This window comes from Lutra lutra, chromosome 13, assembly GCF_902655055.1.
Source record: "Lutra lutra chromosome 13, mLutLut1.2, whole genome shotgun sequence".
Taxonomy (NCBI): Eukaryota; Metazoa; Chordata; class Mammalia; order Carnivora; family Mustelidae; genus Lutra; species Lutra lutra.
Genome location: NC_062290.1, coordinates 72,263,591 through 72,269,590, shown reverse-complemented (window position 1 = coordinate 72,269,590; position 6,000 = coordinate 72,263,591).

The following is a 6,000-nucleotide window of genomic DNA, read 5'->3' as shown; positions in this document are numbered from 1 at the left end:
CTCTTTATCTAAACTATATTACTAGCGCTTTCCCAGGTCATTACAAACTCTTTGTAATTTTAAGAGTCACATAATAATCGGTGGGACATAGGGTTATATATTCATTCAGCCCCTTATTTCTTCTTTTTTAGCAATTATCAACAGGGCTAAAATCATCCATTTCTGCTCATAAACCTTTATCTGCATTTGGATTTTTCCTTTGAATAGATCAAGTCCGTATTTTTTCCTTATATGGCACACTTTTCAAGGTTACTTCAGTGTTTCTTAATAAATAGCAAAAGATATATTTTTCCTCCTGAATGGAATGGACACTCTCCTCTGCTCCATATGCCAAGGCCGACTTTGCAGAACTGGTCTACTTCCTCTGGCTCTACAGTCCTTGTCTATCCTCATTTCCGTGTGGGTGCACAGGATAGCCAGGCTGGGTTGGCTTTTCAATGACGTCACCAGAACCAGAAACAGAGCTGTACATGTTCCCACGGTCACCTCTTTATTCAAACCATGGAAAGCTGACTTTTTTTTTCCTAACTGGCACAGGCTGTGTTTGGGTCAGGAACCCAACATTAACTACAAAGACTGACCTCAACCCAGGGAACATGAGAAGAAACTAGATAACACTGTTGGAAAATTGTTCTCTCATGTGAACTGGCATTCGAAATATGTACTAGTATTATGTACATTTTCTATGCCAATGGAACCAAGTGTAATGGAAAATAATATGCTGGCCTTAGTAAGTCAAGGGACTTGGACTGACTGAAATATATCAATGAGACAATCCAATTTCAACTAATTTTCTCACTCATCACACTCTTCTTAGGTGCCAGATTCTGCCTAGGTTCCCAGCATAAAAAGAAATGATAAGAGTTCACAGTTGGGGCAGCTGGCTTTCTCGTTGTATATGATGTGTTAGTGTAAATCTAGTGGAATCTAATTGCAGAAGGAGGGGCTCCTGGGTCTGCCTGTGCAGTCAGAGAAAGAGCTTACTCAGATTATATAAGAGTGAGAGGGAAGTGAGGACTGCCCTCGATGCTTTGGACCTTATAACGTAGGGATAAAATATTGTCATGGGTGCTGACAAAATTGGGGCAGCTTCCCAAGGTTGATACTGTACATGATTTTAAGATTACAATGAAACTGAACCCACAAGAAACCAAGAAGGTTTTAGCCCCCCTCCATTCCCTGGTAATTTTTATGATGGATTTTGTTCACCCTGCTGTTCCTGGGCCTCTGGCCTAAAGATGAAGGTCACAGGCCCCAGAGCTGGTTTAGAATTAGCTCACTCAGCAACACGGGCAGACAACAAAGGGTGTGTCCTATAGACCTTCTGCCAGCACAACGAGATGACTCCCAGGTGTGGAGAAGCAGGGGCAATGTCCTAATTCCTTTCATTGTTTCATGTAGAAATTAAGAGTACATAGTGACATCTAATCACAGATTAATTATACCTTATTTGGGACACCACTGCTCTTGTTTCTGCCTTAGATTATCTCATATACCTTCTTATACTCCCTGTGTATCTCCATCTATGTGTGTCTCTTTTTTATTGGTCAATTAATTATTAAACTTGCAAGGAGAATTCCAGAAAAAACTCCAGAAGGACTTCAGATGCAACATAACTTCTTGCTCACTGCAGAAAGGCAGGCAGTTTTTTGAGAAGAGGCTCGTGGCCCTTTGCATACCCTGCTCAGAAATAACAGTCACAGCCTGCGTGGCGTCATGGTATCATGGCCCCATTCAGGGGATTTTTTTTCCAAGAGCCTTCCAAAAAGGGGCATGCACATTACTAACTCCACGGGAGTCAGCATGCAATGAGAAGCATGAAAGAACAGACCAAACCCACAGGCGTGTGGGGATTAGACTTCTCATCACCAGTTGGGATAATCTAGGAAGAGGTAGCTTGTCAGATGGGCTTTGAAGGATGGGTAGGATTTCAAAGGCAGCGATGGCTGAATGATCTGTTTTAGGAGGGTGACATCAGTCACCTTCATTCTTCAAGAGGAAGCAAGAAAGAGATTTGTGCCAGCAGTTGGGCTGCATGACCAAGGACGGGAAAGATGGCGGCAACAAGGACCATACCGAGAGAAGCTCAAGAAGACAAATGGACAGAGGGTAATGTTTTCTGATATGATAGCTGGAGAACTTCACCCTGCAACAGGATGAAGAACAGTATCTGGGTAGGTCTTGGTGGCTGCCACATGAAGTCAGTCCCTGATCACTGCTCAGGTGTGTTGGCAGAAAATCATATGACTCTTGTCAACCCATACCCTGTATGTGGAGATGGCCTGCCTATGGAAGTCCGACGTCCCTGGCCAAACACGGATTCCTTAAACTTCACATGTGACTCCTGTTTATGGAGGCATCGCTGGACAGTCTGTTTGGACTTCAATGCAGTGACTGTGTGTACCATGGAAAAAATGAGAGCCACATCCTAGCAGGACGCCAAAGCGCAGTTGAGGAAATCCTGTGGTGTGTCATCCACGCAATACTAGAAGGTCACCAGAGCACTGGGCAGGCTGAACGGTGCCCCCTGCTCTTGAAATGTCACCAAGGATTGGAAGCATGGTTTTCTTCTGGGACCAGATCAGGTTTCCAGTGTCTCAGGGATGGAATGGGCAGCCAAGCTAGAACAGATTTCCGATGATCATCTTTCCATGGGGCTGTGACTTCCAGTCAAGGTGTGGGTAGCTGAAGGTCTCCATCTGACTTCCCGGCCATTTTCTTACTAGCTATGTCAGGAAAGCATCATTCTTGATCTCGAGATCACTGAAGTGATTTTTCTTAACTCCTTTATCCTCATCTGAAGCTTTCTGTTCCAACCCTTAGCCACATGCATTGCCAGTATGAGAAAGAGCCCTTGACCTAGGGCTGTTTCTTTTGAGCAAGCTACACTGTGTGCCCTGGTCATAGTTACAGCCTTGAGCTGTCAAGTAACCCGGGCTTTGTACTTGGTCAATAAAATTGAGAGGGAGCCAAGATGTAAAACAAAATAATAAAAAATATATATATACCATGCATACATCATTATACTTCCCCCACCCCAGAGAATGTAATTTTAAATAGGTTACACATCACATGGTACATAAGTCAGAAGGTACAAAAGGGGTTTATGGCAAAAGTTAAACACTCATCCCTCCCCCGCCCCCACTCATCCAATTCCTCTTCAGGAGGTAATGACCTTCTCAGTTTCAGTTTTGTGTGTACTCTACACACTCCAATGTGTTTATTTTAGCGTCTATTCCTCTTAGCAAACATCACCACCACGGTGACTATCCCCATGGCCACTTCCTCTCCAGTCACATGGTTTGCTTCCTCCTGGCCCCAGGAGAGCATGGTCAGGTAGATGGAGTCAGAGATCCAAGGTCAAGAACAGAAAGCAGAAAGCCTGATATCTCTTTACTAGGGGTCCCTATTCTCCTGCAGGGGATGGACTTTCTCCATCTCCTGTCCCCTCCCCTCTTGCCCCTTTAGATGGCTAAGAAGCTGATGCTGTGGTCCTTCACCCCATCCATCTAAGTATCAGTGATACCTACAGGACCATGATTATCTCTTAGTAAAATTTCCCATCCTCTTAGTTTATCAGACTAGGTTCTTAAAGTACATATATTGGAGCTACAGGACAGAAGTTATAAAACTTAAGTGTGCTTAAGATTCTTTTTTTTTTTTTTTAAGATTCTATTTCTTTAGAGAGAGAGAGAGAGAGAGAGAGGGAGAGATCAAGTGCATGCATGGGGGGAGGGACAAAGGGAGAAAGGGAAAAGCAGACTTCCCAGCTAAGCAGGGAAGTGGGCTGGATCCCAGCACCCTGGGATCATGACCTGAGCAGAAGGCAGATGCTTAACCAACTGAGCCACCCAGGCGCCTCTTTACAGATAATTATAAAATGCAGGTTCTTGGGGTCCACAAGCAGAAACAGAAGGTCTGAGCTGAGGCCAGAAGTCTGCGTTTACGCAAGAACTTCTCTCAAGGTGATCTTGATACGTGGTTCCTGGATCCAAGTTTTAAAAATCCCACTTTTGGTATTTTCCCTGACTCTTCACCCTAGAATCTTCTATTAGGGTATTCCTTGAATGTGTCCTTCATGGCTGCTGATTTTCTGAAGCTATGACCTCTGTAAGACTATTCTGCATTGCCTGGGTATTTTTCTCTCTCCTTCTATTGTTGGATATATGAACCTTAAAGGTGTGGCTGGGAGACTTGACAAATCCATTCTCCCTGGTTTTTTAAGATGACACCACCCATTGCTTAAACACCGTCAGCCACAGTTCAGGATACCAACTCTCATTTCCTGCATTTCCCATATTTCTCTTTGTTTCTAAAGCCACAACTTTCTGCTGAGTTTTCAGAGCAGGATCTCAAAATCCCTAGACTTATCTTTCTAAGGTGTAGCAGCAAATTCATGTGGTGGTCTGGGGGCCTATAACGGTCCTTCCAGTCCTCTGGCATATCTACAATGTGTACACCAGGAAATTATTTTTCTAACTCAGGTCTGTGTATCTCTAAGGGTTCACTCAAGTGTTCCAGAAAGTCTGAAAACCCTCTGAGGTCACCGGTTATGTTATTTTTGCATTTATATGGTAACACTAAAAATGTATGCATACCCTCGATCCTATGGCTGACTCTCTTATAACAGAGGCCTGCTCCATGACTTCAGTTCCCTTATTCAGATCTGTGTTTACCGTCAGGTTGCATCTAGTAACCATCTACAGGGACAGCGTTTAACTTTGGCGTGTGTTGAGAAGCTCGCTTGCCTCTGTTACATCGGCTTGCCTTCTGTCTAGCTCACACTGAGAGGCTGAGCGGAAAATGTTGTTTCTTTTGTGCACTTATGTCTCCCAAGCACTTAGAGCAATGCCGGACACACAATAGGTACTCGATAAATATGTGATGAATGAACGAATGAATGAATGAATCCACAACACCGCTCTTATTCCAATGCTGGCTTTGTTCATCAGTTTTACATACAAAATTCTTTTGGCAGTGACAACTGGCAAGGGAAAAACATTTTTCAATGGATAACACTTTGGGCTAAAAATGTGTGTTGCTGCGAGTGAGATCCATGAAGTCCAAGAGACCTAAGAACACAGGCTGAGGGGATGAATGGGGTCCCAAGTCAGACGAACAGCCCCCTACAGGCTCGTGACTAGACCCCTGATCAGTTCCTCCTCTTCCTTCCCTCCTGGGCCAGGAACAGACACTCTGTCATCCTCTGCCCGTGCTGGACAGGGCACGGTGGGCTTCATGCTCTGTGAAAGGAAACTCTCCCATCTGTGTGTGATTCCAGAGTAGCTGTTTTCCCTCCGTACATCATTTTGTTTGGCTTGCCAACTCTTAAAATTGGCTTCACTTTTCCTGATAATGAAGGAAACATGCCATAAGAATAAGATTTAGGGAACTGTAAAGACATAGCAAAGAAATAGATGCCCAAAGCCTTGAGGTTCTCCAGGTTTATAAAAGATACCTTCCCTATCTTGTTTCTCTGCTTGTAAATGCAAGGTTCCGAGAGTCGCCATTAATATTTCCGTGCGGTTCCTTCTCGTCATTTTTTCTATGTGTATGAATTTGGTTGAAATACAGAAAGTTGCCCACGTTCAACCATTACTGACCCACAAAATGGCCGTTTTATATGGTTTAACTCAGTAATTCAGAGTGGAAGCCACACTATGTATATAATTTTACCCTGTATTCTTCTCCCTTGTCATTGCAACAGCACCACTTGCCCGTGTATCTGCTGGGGCTTCGATCCTTCAGGAGTTTGCATTAACATACAAATAATTGATGAGCATTAGCATCTCAGCTGGGAGCCCTGCTCTGAAACAGTCCACATGCTGCCCAGACTTCCTGAACCTTGCTGTGAAAGCCAATCCTCAGTGATCCTTCCAGGAAACTCTTCCTGTAAATGCCCCCAGCCAATTGCCTGTGTCTGGTGCTGGGCACCAGATTTTCTTCCGAACCCAGCAGCTTCCGGGAATACACTACTAACTCTGTCCAGTTGGGCATCTC